A 13,783-nucleotide genomic window follows, 5' to 3' on the forward strand; every position below is an offset into this window, starting at 1 on the left:
CTCTCACTTCCTGTGCTGTGCTTCTGTCTGCTGGCCACACCTCATTCTGCTCTAGTGTCTCCTGCAATGAGGAATGGAAGGTGCAGGCTGTTGCTAGCTTGGTAGCTCTACAGGATGGGCCACTCTCTGTGTCTCCAGGAACTCTGTCAGTTCTGGGTGTTTTGTTGCCTTTTTTTTTTTTTTTTTTTTTAAACAGAGCCTTGATATTTAATTCAGGCATCTCAAACTTCTTGTTTCAACTGCTCCTCCTGCCTTATCTTCCAAATAGCTGAGGTAGCATTTTGTGCAAACCCAGTGCTGGGGACTCTTGTGAGCTCCAGATGACTTCCCGTTGGTTCAGCTGGACTGCGAAACTTGGTATCACTGTGAGTTCAGTTTTCCCCTTGAGACCCAAAAGAATGTTACAAGACTCCAGAGTTACATAAAGCAGGCTATTTGGATGACTAATATCTCCCTGTGGTGATGGAACAGCAATGTGTGAAAGAAACTTAGTGAGGAAATGAAGTGATTGACAGTAACTTGATATTTTTAGTTACTGTGACGGACCTGGGATAAAAGGAGGGACAGTTTAGTTTTAGGCTCCTGGTTTCAAGAGGTACCAGTCTGTGGTCACTTTGCCTGTGACAGGAAGCAGTGCTGCTGCTCACTTCCTGGTGGCTGGGAAGGGGGTGGAGGAGGAACAGGTCCCCAGTGACCTAACTTCCCTCATCCAAGCTCCACCTCCCCCGCAGCACCCGAGGCTTGTGACCAAGTCTCCAAGACAGGCGGTGCAAGACATTTAAGATGTGCATGATATTGTAAAGCCAGCATCGTTATGAGGCACAGCCGACACCACACATGCTTTTAAACCATATTTTTAGAACAAGAGCTCCCATACTTTTTCTTTCTTGTATGTTGGGGATGAAGCCAGGGGCCTTGTGCACACCCTGAGCTGCACCCCAGTTTTTCTCCACATGGAAATAAACATCATGGTTTTCAAACAAAAGCAAGAAACATACAAAGGAAAAAAGAAAAGCATAAACCCAAGTCAAAACCACCTTCTGCACCTCATAGGATATCATTTCCAACTTGTCTCTGCCTACATGGAGAGATGAGTACTATTTTTATGAACATAGTCATACTTTCAATTTCTCATGCTGACCTCTAGTCACATTTATCTTTAAAGAGAAAGGATCCAGCCAACTTGTACGTAAATACTTAAAGAAGAGACACTGAGCTGAAGCAATTACTAAACTCTAAACATTCCTTTGAGATGGGAGTTATCTCTCTGTAGGGATGAGGGCTCTGAAAGATTATAGACTAGTCACATAGCCCCAAGGCCAAGAAAGGAAAGTAACTTCTTCCATAGCTTACAGAGAAAGTAAAATGAACTGGGTGAGTGGACAAAGGTGAGCCTGACTTCTTGTGACTTCTTCCACCAACTGCAATGCATGAACAGAGGATTTGACCAGGAGAACACGCAAAGGACGTGAAGACCCCCTTACTGTCTTCCTGCACGACACTCAAGGTGACCAATCTCAAGAAAGATTATCAGAGTCTACATCCAATTCCTGCCTTATGTCTCATAAGCCCTGTGGAGCATCTCTCACTCTCCCTTATGAACATCTATTTCTGTACTCACTCTTTGATTTGACTTAACTTTCTTGGGTGTAAGACAAAAAACCCAAAAGCCTTGGTCTAGGGTGACTTGGTCAACTATAGATCATATGGCACCCTGGATCCCCAAATTAAGATCACCAAGACTCTAGAAAGGCTTTACTCACAGAACCCACTTATGTCTATCTATAGAGTGAGTCGGTGAGTTTTTTGTTTTGTTTTCTAATGTCCATTCAAATAGCGGTGCACACCAGAAATCCTAGCCATTGGGAAGCTGAGTTGGGAGGATGTGGCATACAAGTCTTTAAGAAATGAATTGGACAAGGAAAATGGAACAATAGATTCAGTTCAACCTAGAACAGCCTGAGAGGTTTGTGCCACCATACTCTGCAGCTCAGCATCTGAGAGACAGGGGAGTTCTAGTGCAGGATTGGGGATTTAGCTATTGTGGTGCAGCTGCTGTGGGGAGTGCCTGGCCCTGGCTGTAGGAACCAGGCCCGACTGGGCTGCTTGCCTGTCTTGCTGTTTCATGTCCTGTTTCTAGCAGCTTCCACGTCTGTGTTTATCTTGGTTAGCTAGTCGTGTTTACTGCTCTGAGAATGCGCCTTTCCCTTTCTCGAGACTTTTCCTCCTGTGTGCAATCACCTCTTGAGGGATTTCACCTGGGAGGAGGATTCCTGTTTGGCTGCCTATAAGAAGGCTCTTTGGAATTCTGGGAAGGAGAATAATAAACCGCTGCCACGGCTGCTGCTGCGGCTGCTGCTCTCTTAGCACAAAGGACCCGCTGTGTTATTGTGTGCGTGTGTGTGTGTGTGTGTGTGTGTGTGTGTATGAGTTAAATCCGCAGCCCCTTATCCTCGACACCTGGCCAGCTTCATGAGGCCAGATCCACTTGCAGGGTGAGTCAGATGGCCTGTTGTTGTGACCTAAAGGCAGCATGATATGACCTAAGGCCGCTTGCATAGTTTTGCAACGACCTGGCTCCTGGGTGAGTGTGATGAGTGGGAATTCTGCAGGTTTCTTGAAGCCTTGGTCCTTTTTTATGGCTCTGATTTCGGATTGGGGGATTCCTTTTAGAGCCAGGACTGCGAGGGAAGATCTTGTCTCAAAATACAGAACAATAAGAATAGTAGAATAATAGTAGAAACAATAGTAGTAGAAACAATAAGAATAGTAATTTTCTGCTTTGAACGTTCAGTCTGGGTGGCAGCAGCTGGATTGGCAGGCGCTCTCGGAGCTACCTAGTGTTCTCCCTACGTTTGGAGTCAAGGTACAGTTTGCTGTCTTGCAAATGGACCGGAGTTTTAATTTCTTATCCCTCCCCCTTTTTAAGGTTTATTTTTATTTTCTTTGTACAATGTGCATGCAGTGCTCAAGGAGGCAAGAAGAGGGCATTGGTTCCCCTGGAACTGGAGGTTACAGATGGTTTCTGTGTGGAAGCTGGGAACTGAACCCAGGTCTTCTGGAAGAGCAGCCAGTGCTTTTAACCACTGAGCCATCTCTTCAGCTCCCCAACTCCTTATGTCTTACATACAAGTTGCTGTGTGGCTTGCTGGTCTGCTGACTCATTCTATCAAATGGCTTCTTCAGTGGTGTATTCCAAGGCTCTGCATGCTTAGGCTAGGTGTTCTGATTTTCACCTGCCTGCAATCATACATGGCAGGCTTTTTTTTTTCCTTCTTCTCAGAACTTTTGAAATGACCGTTGTTATGTAATTGTCTTGTCATACCCCAAGAATCTCCAGGAGGCAAGCCCAATGTAATAGCATGAAGGATCTTTCATTACTACTCAAGCTGGGCTGTGACCTTCACCAGCTCAGGTTTGCAGGGGGTGGTGGTGGTGTTATCGGGTGGTCCCAGCCTGGCAAGTACTTGATAAAGATACATAAGGAGGTCTAAGTGTCCTAAGGTGATCAGCTACAGAACAGGTGCCAAGGACACCTGGGCTCCAACTATCTTTGATCTCCTTCATTAACCTCTTCTCTGAGGGGAGTTTCCTGTTCTGGTTTCAGCTGAAGGTCTAGTCCTGTGCTAATTGGCTGTTGCTAGGGCATTGGCCCTTTGATCTGCCTTCCTTATCTCTGGTGGGCAGAAAGGAATGTGGCCCTGTGACTCGGGCTAGAGGAACTTTCCTGCAGCTGTGCCTTACAATTTGTCACTGTGACCCTGAGACATTGATTTTAATTCTTTGCTCTCTCACCATCTGCTGCTCTCTGTCACTAAAGCTTTTTGTTTGTTTGTTTGCTTGCTTGTTTTTCATTGAATCCAGGGCCCTGATGACTTGCTTTAATGGACCAGTGGTGAAACAACCTCCTCAGGTGTCTAGCATTTTCTATTGATTTCCTAGAACATAGACCATTCATTCATTTATATTAACTTTTTGGTAGCATACACAGAATGGGTTTTATTGTGATATTGTCATGCATATATATCATAATTTTTTCCTTTATGGTTCATTGGCATATGTTCTTGTGGACTGTTTACAGTTTACCTTTGTTTATTCAAATGCTGATTTCTCTACCCCCACTATCTGGTTTCAATCCACATTGCATTGTGATGTTTATTCTGAGTATCTCCTGCCGCAAGTTTGTGTAAACATGTCACCATTTGTTCTCAGTATTGCCAATAAAGGCCAACTAGCCAATGCTGAGAAATAACAGTGAATAGGGTGGGACATCCTGGTCCAGTGAGGGGAGGAGAAAGAGCAGGAAGGGCTGGAGGGACATACATGGAGAGGACTGGAAAGCACCAGGAGGAATGGGTTGGACCTGGATATGAGTAAAAATCAAGTATAATGTGGTAAATCCAAATGGGAGGAAACTATACTAACTTGGAGGTTTAGGATGGAGTAATTATTGCACAATATTGTACTATAGACTAATTAAATAGATCCTAGTCTCTTCATGTGGTTATTTGGGTATAAAGCTGGTCGAGTAACCACTGATTTATTAAAATGATAAATCAACATCAAATATTAATAATTTTCAAAGGGTTTTGTTTTTGAGACAGGGTCTCTCTCTATAGCACTGGCTGTCCTGGAGTTCAATGTGTAGACTAGGATAGTCTTGAAATCACAGGGATCCACTTGCCTCTGCCTCCCAAGTGCCGGGATTAAAGGCGTGCACTATCACACCTGGCATTATACATTTTCTTATTCACCCCTACCCCCACACAACTGTTTTCCATGCCCTTCTCCCCATCTTGCTGAGTCTCCCCACTAATGTTTTCACGACACATGTATCCTACTACTCTCTCTTGTTCTTCTCCTCCCTTCTTTTGAATGATCCCCTTTCAGTCTCGTTTATTTTAGCTAATAATACGATCGCCACGTTCATCTTGTAAATGTTGTAATTCCGTTCTTCACAGCTGAGTAGAATTCCATTCTATATATGTACATTTTCTTCACCTGTTGTTCTATTGATGTGCATCTAGGTTGGCTTGTATCTTCCCACTGTGACCAGTGCAGCTAGCTCTGTGGGGTGCTGATGCAGAATTCTTTGGTGTATATACTCCCAGGAAGGATTATATGGTAGGTCTAGCTTTAGTTTTTTGAGGAACCACCATACTGATTTCCATAGTGGCTGTATCAATTTCCACTTCCACTAGTGGAAGAACAGAGTGCCTTCTCGGAATGTGAAGATTCATGTCTTAATTTCAGGGGAAATTTTCTGTTTTATCGCTCTAAATTATGATTGTTTTTCTTGGTCAATTACTTTTTAAAAATCCTTATGTTTCCCACCCTCAGTCCTTTTCATTTATTTATCAATTTTATTTTCACATGTCAACATGTTTATCTTTTTTTTTTTTGGACAGGGTTTCACTACGTGGTTCTGTCACAGTCGAATTTCTATGGCTATGATGAAACACCGTGACCAAAGAAATGTGTGGAGGAAACGGTTTATTTGGCTTATATTTCCACATTGTATTTATATCATCAAAGGAAATCAAGACAAGAACTCAAGCAGGGCAGGGACCTGGAGGCAGGAGCTGATGCAAAGGCCGTAGAGGAGTGCTGCTTACTGGCTTGTTTCCCATGGCTTGTTCAGCCTGTTTTCTTACAGAATCCTGGACCACCAGCCCAGGGATGGCCTCACCTACAGTGCGCTAGTCCCTCCCCCATCAATCATTAATTAAGAAAATGCCCTACTGGCTCACGTACAACCCAGTCTTACAGGAGCATTTTCTTAATTGAGGCTCCCTCCTCCCTGAAGACTGTAGCTTGTGTCAAGCTGTCATAAAACTAGCGAGTACAGCCTCTGACTGGCTTCAACTTCAGCATCCTCTGCCTCTGCCTCTGAGACTGGAATCACAGGTGTATGCCCCCACGTCTGGGTCTTTCTACTTCATTTCGTTCTTTCTATGACATTCTCTGGCCACACTGTTTACTTCTGCAGACAGTCTTTTTCTCTTCTTCTGTTGCTCCATCTGGTCATGTCTGTTGGCATGTTTAAGCATTCATGTTCTAGTAACTCGAGAGCAGAGCACTGGGACTCCTGTCTCTTGAGTGAGCTTTTCTTCTAAATAGATTCCACTCGCTCCCTACACAGTCTCCTCTTCTGACCATAGTAGACTTAGATAGTTATGATTGCGTACATCTGTGCTGTGCCACTCCGTTCAGACTGCTCGCTGGTTTTGTATAATGTTGGTGCATTTGCCTTGATATGTTTCTCATCTTGCTTGGCAGCCATTTCTCTTCCCTCAGGAGCTTATGATCTGTGTGTTTTCCTACACACGTTAACACTAAAAATATTCAACAGCCAGTATGACGCAGACATTGACCAAGTAGAACAGATGCCAGCCATAGCTCGTTCAGGGTCAGAGGCTCCCGCTAGGTCTGATGTTACCCCTGTAGGTAGGTGCTGGTCTTTGGGGTGGCCTTTGATGGGAAGCTTCTTTTGAGTGAGGCTGGGATAACCAGACAGTATGAGATGCTCAGTTTAATTACCTGAAAATATTTTTGATGCCACAATGAGCAACACAACCATAGATTGTGGTACCAGGCAAATATAAGGCCTTGCTGGCAATGTCTTCTTTCTGTACAGGAAAGGATGGAGGAGCATGCAAGTATGTGTATGTGTGTGTGTATATATATATATATATATATATATATATATATATATTGTGTGTGTGTGTGTGTGTCTGTACAGGAAAGGATGGAGGAGTATGCAAACATGTGTGTATGTGTGTGTGTGTGTGTGTGCTGATTACCTCTCTGACACTACGATGAAATGCCCACATGTCTTAGTCACTGTTCTATTGCTCTGAAGAGACACCATCACCAAGGCAACTCTTATAAGAGCAGCATTTCATTGGGGGCTTGCTTACTGTTTGAGGGGATTAGCCCATGATCATCATGGAAGGAAGCAGGCAGGCATGACGCTACAACAATAGTTGAGAACTTTACACTCTGAACCACAGGCAAGACAGGCAGTGAATGGGCATGACATGGGCTTTTGAAACCTCAGTGCCCACCTCCAGTGCCACACCTCCTCCAGCAAGGCCACACCTCCTTCCTAATCACGTCCAACAACTGAGAACCAAGCATTCAGACATGAATCGACGGGGGCCATTTTATTTCAAACCACCACACAGAACTTTTCAGTGATTCACTTGTTTAGGGACACCCAGGCTCCCTTAAGTAACCCTTACCCATGGTCCACAGTCCTCTAAAGAACCCTCGCTTGTGCTCCCTTACGTAACCCTTACTCATGGTCTTTGTTCCTGTAAGGAACCAGTACCCATGTTCTAAGTAATCCCTCACACACAGTCCCATAGGGAACCCTCACTCATGTTCCTGTAAGCAGGCCCAATAAACTCACTGATTCACCAAGATGCACTTCTGTAAAATACTTTCTTTGGTCTGTTGTTGAGCTACCTGATGAACAGACACTTGGCCATATCTCCCCAAGAAAAGCAATGCATTGAGAGAAGACACGCTGACTGCATGCCTTGGGGGTTTTCCTCTCAGGATGGGCTATCTCCTACTCTTTGCCTGACTCCTACAACTGTATTCCCACCCCTACCCTGCCCCATAATCACTCTACTCAGAGGAAGACAGAAGGATGCCAATACACCAAAAGAATTTATCAACTCAAAGCACAGCTCTTGCTCCAAAGGGAATAAGACCAAGTGTCACATGAGCCAGATCACTGTGGCCTGGGAGCACAGATTCAGGCTTCCCTGAATGACACAGTCCACTGTGGAAGCAGTTACCTGAATTTGTAACAACAGACAAATTAAGTATTGGTAAAATATATTTATTAGGGGGGATACCAGGTAGGTGGCTTGCCATTAAGTGGGGAAGGCATGTTGTGTGTTTCTGGTGCTTTTGGATAACATTCTTAGCTTTGGGGGAGATTGGTGGAAATTAGTAGTCTGCTTATGACTTGATATAGTCCAAAGGTTTTCCCTGATGGAAACATGTCAGCCCAGATCACAAATGCAAATAAGAACCAGCGAGGGGACTAAAGATGGTACAAGATAAGTCTGGCTCTTCAACTGCAACATTCCAACTCTCCAAAGCCACAGAAGTCCTAAGCATCGATGTGGGTGAGGCTTTCTCAGGAAACTTCAGTTCTCAGCACTCACCAGCTCCCTTCTAATCTAGATTTTCACGAGACTCTGGATTTTCCCTCAGTGACAATGGGTTAGAAGCTATTCTTTTCTGACTGGAAATCTAGTCCTTTTCTTCAGCTACCTCTGGAGTTCATGGCACAAAGGAAAATCTCAGTTCCTTCTACTGCGTGACTGCTAGGAACTTTTAAAGTTTGTTAATTTTTAAATTTTTCTTTTGATTGTTATTTTGTTAGATCCTAAGAAGGAAGTTCTACAGGCTAGACTCATCCTGAAAGGTCCCACAGACAATTTTAGAGGACTGCATCAGTGGCTCTGAGGATTTCCTTCAGGGCTGGATGGCAGAACCATTGGGAAGAGGTCAGTGGTGTTGGGGACAGGCCACAATCCCGAGACTGATGCACGTGGAGTAACCCAGATGACAGAGCTTTTAACAACTGCTTGTTTTTAGAATCATTCCACCCGGTCTATAGGTATGAATCTGAGAACCTAGAACTGGGTCTAATCCTGCTGATTCATAATTTGACACAGAAAAATGCCACTGACACAAACATTTTAGGAGTGGTATTATACAGACCATCAGACAGACACAGACACACACAGAAATACACAGCACATTCAGAGACATACAGAGAAACACATACGTAGGTGCACAGCCATACAGAGAAACACAGCTCCCTCTCACCCTGTGTATCTCTCCTCTCCCTCCCTCCCTCCTGTCCTCTCCTTCTCCCCCACCCCACAGCAGCTAGTCTCTCTAAGTACTGCTTAAGTAACCAGGGAAGCTTGACTGTGGATGGCACTGCCTCACATCTATTTTCATCTTAGCTGGGTAACAGAAATAAATCGTCTAAAAAAAATCAGGAAGTACCAGTTGAGGTGACATCTAGCTTGTAAAACAGTTTCAAAATCCTTGCAAAGCCAGGGAGAGGGCCATCAGGGACAGGGAATCCCAACCTCAGAGTCAGTAACAGGTGCACCAATTACTAAACCCAACATCAAAGAATTACCCAGTCACCTTGGAGTCACGCCTCCTGCCTGAGGCCTACTTGATGTGGTGTCATCAAGTAGACATGTACGAGCTTTGGGGAGGAACTGATAGCTAGAGGATGCTGTGTCTTGAGAGGTTTGGAAGGATCTTCCTGGAGTGAAAAAGGGTGTGCGTTTCCATGTTCCCGAAGGGGCTTGGGCCACAGCATGGAGCTAAGGGAACATTTTCAGACGTGAAAGGGCGTGTCAACCAGGGCAAAAAGACAGAAGGCCGAGAGATGAAGTTGCAGCTTAGGCAATGTGGAGGTCAAGGGAGACCCTGAAGACAAAGTGGGTATGGAAAGTGATGGAAGAACGGAGCTGAGGGCATGTCTTTCCAGGGAGGACAGAGTAATGTGACACCATTGACTTGGCTGACAAAGTTTAAGAAGCAGACAAGCTTGGTCTGGGGTCTGTGGGTCTGTGATGGAGCTACCAGACCACAGGGCAGATGAACAGACTGCACCTCAAGTGTAATTTAATGACTGTCAGCAGGGTGACTGATCTCTAGGACCATGGAAGCTTGCAAAGACAGGCGGGAATAGATTTATGTCAAAAGCCAGTTGGAGGGAGTCATCATCCCACTTTCCCCAGCGACCAAGGAAACTTGTGGTACATGTGGGGTGGGCAATGAAGCCCAGTGGTCAGAGGATGGAGAAGGCTGAAGAGCCAGCATCTAAGGTCTAAGATGTACAGAGGACTTGGAACATTTAAAAACTTGAAACCGTTTCAAAAATTCTGACTCTAAAGTCCACCAGTGCCCTACGACTGGCCACCATGTTGGCAAAGACTTAGTGGCTTGGCTCTGTTCTCTAAGGGAGACAGCTTCACACAGCATCCTCAGTCATCAGGTGCCAAGTGAACATCAGGGCCCCAAATGCTCCCCCCTGCACCTCTGTAATGAGGACAGTGACAATCCTTGTTATACACACAGACAGCTGTTACCCTCTGAACAGGCCGGGGGCTTGTCTTCTGCTGTACTCACATGAAAGAACTAAAGTACAAACGTTCAACCCCTCCCTTACATTTGAAGTGTGCACTGTCTCTTCTCTAAAGGAGAGAGAAACCTGTTTTTATGATCCCATGAGTGGGATTGGAACGGTCTTGTCAGAGAACAGGTGAGGTTAATCCACTTGAAGGTCAACCACCTCATGCTGGAGATTGTTGCCAGCTGAAAAGATCCTGTGAACAGACTCTGGGAAGAGACATATAAATGACCCAAAAACTGGAGATGGGGCTTTTTGGAGACTTTGGGATAGTTTTGGCTGTTCATTGCTCCACTTCGAGAAGCTCTTAGAGAGAACGGCTCGAGGGAAGGCTTTCGGGGCTCTGGCTCCTGCTGAGGTTCTGGGTTCTGGTTACTCCAGGTTCCAGCAGAAGAAATCCTGCTGATTATGCCAGGAGAATCGCTCCTTGGAACTAATGTCCATACGGTTTTGTTATTGCGTCTGTTAATCCTCTATTACTATTGTTTTGGTTAGTTGGGTTTTAAGTGACATATGTTCAATTACTAAGTTGTTAATAAAATATATTGGTTAATAAAATTGAGCCTACACTTCTCTCTGCTTGATAAATACTAATTTTGCTTTTGAGTTTTAAGATTCTTTTCTGAGGCAGAGGATCTGCTTTCACTGGAGTCTCTAAGGGAAGAACTTCCCAGCTCTGGACTGTCACCTCACTGCTGCTCCTACCTTTGAAAACAAAGTAGAGAACCCTTCTGAAATGGACTGGTCTTTCTAGAAGGCCCAAACCAAGACAAATGTCACTACACTGGCTGATGTTGGAGGTCTTCAGAGCTTTGTGATGATCCTGGAGCTGGGAGATTCGCAGAACTTCTCCAGTCCTTATCAGCTGTTGGGATAAGGCAAGGGGCTTGCCAGTCTGTGCCTCTGTCCTGGCTGTAGCCCGAGAGTAATCATAGCACCTGACTTACAGATAGCAGGAGGAAATGTGTCAATATTCGTCAAGGACTTAAGAATGATGACTGACAGGTGTGGGCATACCATAAACAATTTGTATTATTGGCACATGAAATTAAGCAAAACCCATCCAAAAACCTTTGAAGAACACTTAACAAAATACTCTAAAAATATGTTTATTGTAACTAATGAATATAAAAATCTTGACAGATGTTTTCAAACATTCTCCAAAAGAAGTAAACCCCTCTCCCCTGCCCCATTTCCCATGAAATACAGAAGAACAACTTGAACGGATAAGCAGACACATCTGCACACAAGGTTTTCACTCAACAACTGGCCCTAAGAGGCTCCAGTTCATTTCTAAGTAAGGGTCCATTAAGTTAAGAAGCCACAAGTTGTTTGATGCGTTCGTAGTTTAACTTGCTTCCTATCAGCATTATGATGTTCATTCAAAATACTGAGGGACATGAAGTGACATAGGATTCTGTGACAGATACTCAAAGCACGTGGCTCTACAAAACTACAAACATTCATGAGGATACAGACTGTGAGATTTAAACATTAACATAGAAAGGAATCTGAGAAAAAAAATCTATGTATAGTTTTTAGCCTTTGGCATCTGGTAAACATGTTTCTTCTTCATAGACACACTGCACTGTTCAACTTACTAACCAGAGTAAATTTCTCTGAACACATTTCTCATCAAGCATAGATTGTCCACAGCCATTTTCACATGAGGTAGTTGGGCTGCTTAATGACATTCTAGTGAAATTCTCATGACACGTGGGAACCATACACTGCCCATGTCAGGAAGCTGGCTCGTCAGCTGTCTGGATCGCCCCTCTCTCTGCACTGACTCCATCTACACCGTGTACACACACATGGGGCTCTGTGCGGATAAGAACATCTGCGTAACGAGGTCATCCATCCAAGGGAGACGGAACAACCCCCTTACAGGGTGAGGGGACCACCCTGCCCAGGGGTATGTGTAAGGTAAGGATACTGACCACACTTTAAATATGAGACATTTAAAACAAGAAGTAGGTCCCCACACAGCTCGGCTGGAAACACTTCACCCTGAAGAAGTGACTCCAGGATTCATAATTTACAAGAATTCTGAAAACTCCATTGCAGAGTAGTGGCATTTTTTTTCCTTTTCATTAAAGGCTATATATAGACAATGGAGAAGAGAGATCAAGCATGCATCATCGATACCAGAGGCATCACCATGACTGTCACTCACGCCCTAGAGCTCCTGAATGCAGCTCTGCAGCCGGAAATCAAGCAAGTGGTCTGCAAGATAGTCTAGACAGGGTTGGACTGGGAGCATTCACAGGGGAGGGCCAGTGTGCAGCGAAGGGCCCTCAACTGACGCTACACATCTATAACCTCATCACGGATAGTCTTCAGAGGCCATTAGACAGCTAGTGGATTATTTATGTCATTGCTGTGAAACCCCTGAGTAAGCAACTGCAGTTTACAGAGGGTCACATGAAGTAGAGCACATTGTCACTACAGCCTGTCATGGGGATGGGGTCTGCTGCACACAAGCATGTAGGCTGCACAGGGTCACAAAGCTGTACATGTCTAGCTCTCTATGGCCGAACACATCAGGTCATCAAATAGAGTGATGGCTCAACACAGATGGCAGATACTTACAAAATCTACATCTAGAAACCTTCAAATGTAAAAATGATTGGTAGGAAATGAAACATGGGGGGGGGGGCGATCTGAACCGCTGTAAATCCGTGACTAAATCCGAAGCAGTGGCATAAAGTGATGATTCAAAAACAACACGGCATAGCCTTCTGCCTGTAGGTCTAGTAAGAAATACAGAAAAACCAAAAACAGTTTCTCCAGAAAGTTTCCATACTGCCTGATACTTTGTATTGCTCACAACATTCTGACTTCTCTGTTGCTTTGTCCAAAATCTTTCCATATCTATGCCCTTTACCGTTGTCCTAGTTTTCCTTGGGAAAAAAACTTCTTTAGCTTTTCTCACTTCAAATTTAACCAAGTGCACTGTATTATCGACCCCACCTTCATTGGCCTTACCTGAAAGCGCTACTCTGCAGACAGAGAGTCGAATGTACTAGCTGTGCACGGAGTTATCAAAGGCAGAGGTGTGTGCTTCCCGTGCCACTCAACCCTCCCACGGTGACTTCCCTACCTTACAGCTGCAAATGTGAACATGGCTTCTACACTAAGCTCTGGCAGTGTGTCCAGGTATGTAACAGACCCTGTCCCAGGAGGGGGCTGCTGAAGAAGGGGAGACACGAGCTAGGAGAGGGAATCACTGTGGCAAGCCGCTGGGCGCGGGGGCTGCTCCCTGCTAGCCATGCTCAGCAGCAGGGAAGAGCTGGTAGGCGATAGGAAGTGACACTGGCGGATGCTCTCCTGCTTAGAATGTCTTGGACATAGTAACAAGCCACTACATCCCCAGGGCCCCCTTCTGGGATGTGTCAAGAGCTGTCAGGAGCTGTGTCACCTCCACCTCAGTTATAAGTTAGTTTCCACCCTCAAAGCATTCCTCCAAGTCAGCCTCCTTCAGCAGCTTTTAGTTATAATCAGATATGTTTTCAAAAGACAAGTGGCTTGTCATAACTGGAAAGCCTTTGTTCAGGTCAACACACACACACACACACACACACACACACACACACACAC

Source organism: Acomys minous (genome assembly GCF_964271855.1).
Source record: "Acomys minous genome assembly, chromosome: 6".
In the NCBI taxonomy this organism is placed as follows: domain Eukaryota; kingdom Metazoa; phylum Chordata; class Mammalia; order Rodentia; family Muridae; genus Acomys; species Acomys minous.